Below are 2,467 nucleotides of genomic sequence, written 5' to 3' on the forward strand. Positions count from 1 at the left end.
TAGTTCTCTGTCAAAACCCTTGGTAGTCTGTCATGATTATGATCGATCTCAAGAAGCTGTGCCTGAAATGAGGCGAGAGAGAGACACGGAGACTGAGACGTGCAGCTCCTGACGTCACTTCTCCTTCCAAGTGAACGGGCCGAAATAATTTGCGGGCAGAGGGGGGGGATAACACGTTTGTGATTCATCCCAGCCAAGTCATTTTCCCGGCAATGCAAAATAAGATTATCTAAGGAGGGGAGCGGAGGAGCAGATTGGATGGTAGGCATCCAAAGATAGCTGGCTCACCCTTTGAATGTTCCCCGTTCGTTCACTGCGTTATCTTGCTCTTGTCAAAACGATCCCCTCTCTGGCGGGGAACATCTTTCCAGAAGACTTTGCCCTCTACGTCGTCTTCTTTCTTTTCGGAGCATGCAACTGCCCCTGTGTCTGTGGGAATGGACCTCGAAGTGGGCCACACACGAGTATTGCCCGCCTTGTCGTTTTTCGTGAGCACCTAATTCGGGAAGCCCTGACCTGGGATGGCCCAGGCTAACCTGATCTCTTCAGATCTCAGAAGCTAAGCAGGGTCGGCCCAGGTTGGCACTTGGAGGGGAGACCACCCAGGAAGCCCAGGGTTGCTACGCAGAGGCAGGCAAGGGCAAACCACCTCTGCATGTCTTTAGCCCTCACCTGGATGGCCAGGCTTGGCGTGACCTCATCAGATTTCAAAAGTTATGCTGGGTCAGCCATGGTTAGAATTTGGACGGGAGATCTCCAAGGGAGTTCAGGGTTGTGACACGGAGGTAGCCAATGGCTTGGAAACCCTACAGGGGTGGCCATGAGTCAGCTGTGTCGTGATGGCATTTTGGGCACAATTTGGAAAATGTGAGATATTTCTCTTTTTTACTGAAGGCCAATTAGTGGCCACGGAACGCGTGTCCAAAGAGGAAGTATTATTAATGTTTACTAGCACATTATAATGTCGGAAGGTTTTAGGGTTGTCTATAACTGCGGTGGCTCCAGCGGTTAAGATGCTGAGCTGCGAACCGGAAGGTTGGTAGCACGGCACTTAGAGACCTGAGTGTGCCGCATGACGGCGTGAGCTCCTGTCTCTGGCCCCAGCTCCTGCCAACCTAGCAGTTCAAAAGCAAGAAATTGCAAGTAAATAAATAGGTACCCCTTCAGTGGAAAGGTAACAGCGTTCTGTGCACCTTGGCATCTAGTCATGCCGGCCACATGACCATGGAAACGTCTTTGGGCAGCGCTGGCTCTTCGGCTTGGAAATGGAGATGAGCACCGCATCCCTAGAGTCGGATTCGACTGGCTTTTGAGCAAGGGAAACCTATAACTGTTATTTATGTGTTTTTATTTTTTATGTAAGCCGCCTGGAGCCTGCTTTGGCTGGGAATGCGGGGTATAAATTGAATAGATAAATAAATAGATAACAAAATTTGCTTCTAGTTCTCCGCCCCCCCAACATGGTTTTATTCATTTTACATTAACAACAAGATTAACAACAGGATAGGTGTGCACATATAGCCTGCATGTATTATTTTATACATACAAATAAATATAGCTCTATATAGTATAGTCTAAGGGCGCTGTTTTCCAATGTCTTACAAGTCAAACTATATGGCATGAGAGCTTAGAGTCTAATCTAAAAAGTCTAAAGAGTGACACTTTCCACTACATGCTGTCCGTACAGTAGGTCTATAATACCTGTTGAGACTGCTAAATGAGGTGAAGAAGAAGAGAAGGAGGAGGAGGAGATTGGGCTTATACCCCGCCTTTCACTACCCAAAGGTGTCTCAGAGCGGCTTACAAATTCCTTCCCCTTCCCCTCCCCACAACAGACACCCTGTGAGGTAGGTGGGGCTGAGAGAGCTCTTGACAGAAACCGCTCACGCTCTTTTTTCAAGAACAGCTCTTATCAGAACTATGGCTTGCCCAAGGTCATCCAGCGGGTGCGAGTGGAGGAGTGGGGAATCAAACCCGGTTCTCCCATATTGGAGTCTGCGCACTTAACCACTACAAAAGAAGAGGATAGATAAATTGGCCTCCCTGCCCTGTTGCTGGCCCTCCAGAGGAACTGGCTGGCCACTGTGTGAGACGGGATGCTGGACTAGATGGACCCTCACTGGTCTGATCCAGCAGGGCTCTTCTGGTGTTCTTATCACTATCTTTCTAGCTGAGGACGCTGCCTCCAACAGTGATCAGTCAAAAGTCTCTGCCCAAGCCAAAGACTCCTGGGGTGTGGTGGAGACAGCAGTCCTCTCGTGCAGGGCATACCGGCCTCTTAACTTCCCAGAAAATCTCCTGGTAGGTTACTGCCCTGGAGTCAGGTGGCCCAGAGAGGAGTGCATCATCTCTGGCTTGGGGGCAGCGGCTGATCTCCACTGGAGAGAAGAAGAAGAAGAAGAAGAAGAAGAAGAAGAAGAAGAAGAAGAAGAAGAAGAAGAAGAAGAAGAAGAAGAAGAAGAAGAAG

The sequence above is a fragment of the Gekko japonicus genome, unplaced genomic scaffold (assembly GCF_001447785.1).
Source record: "Gekko japonicus isolate JY-2015 unplaced genomic scaffold, Gekko_japonicus_V1.1 scaffold3275, whole genome shotgun sequence".
In the NCBI taxonomy this organism is placed as follows: Eukaryota; Metazoa; Chordata; class Lepidosauria; order Squamata; family Gekkonidae; genus Gekko; species Gekko japonicus.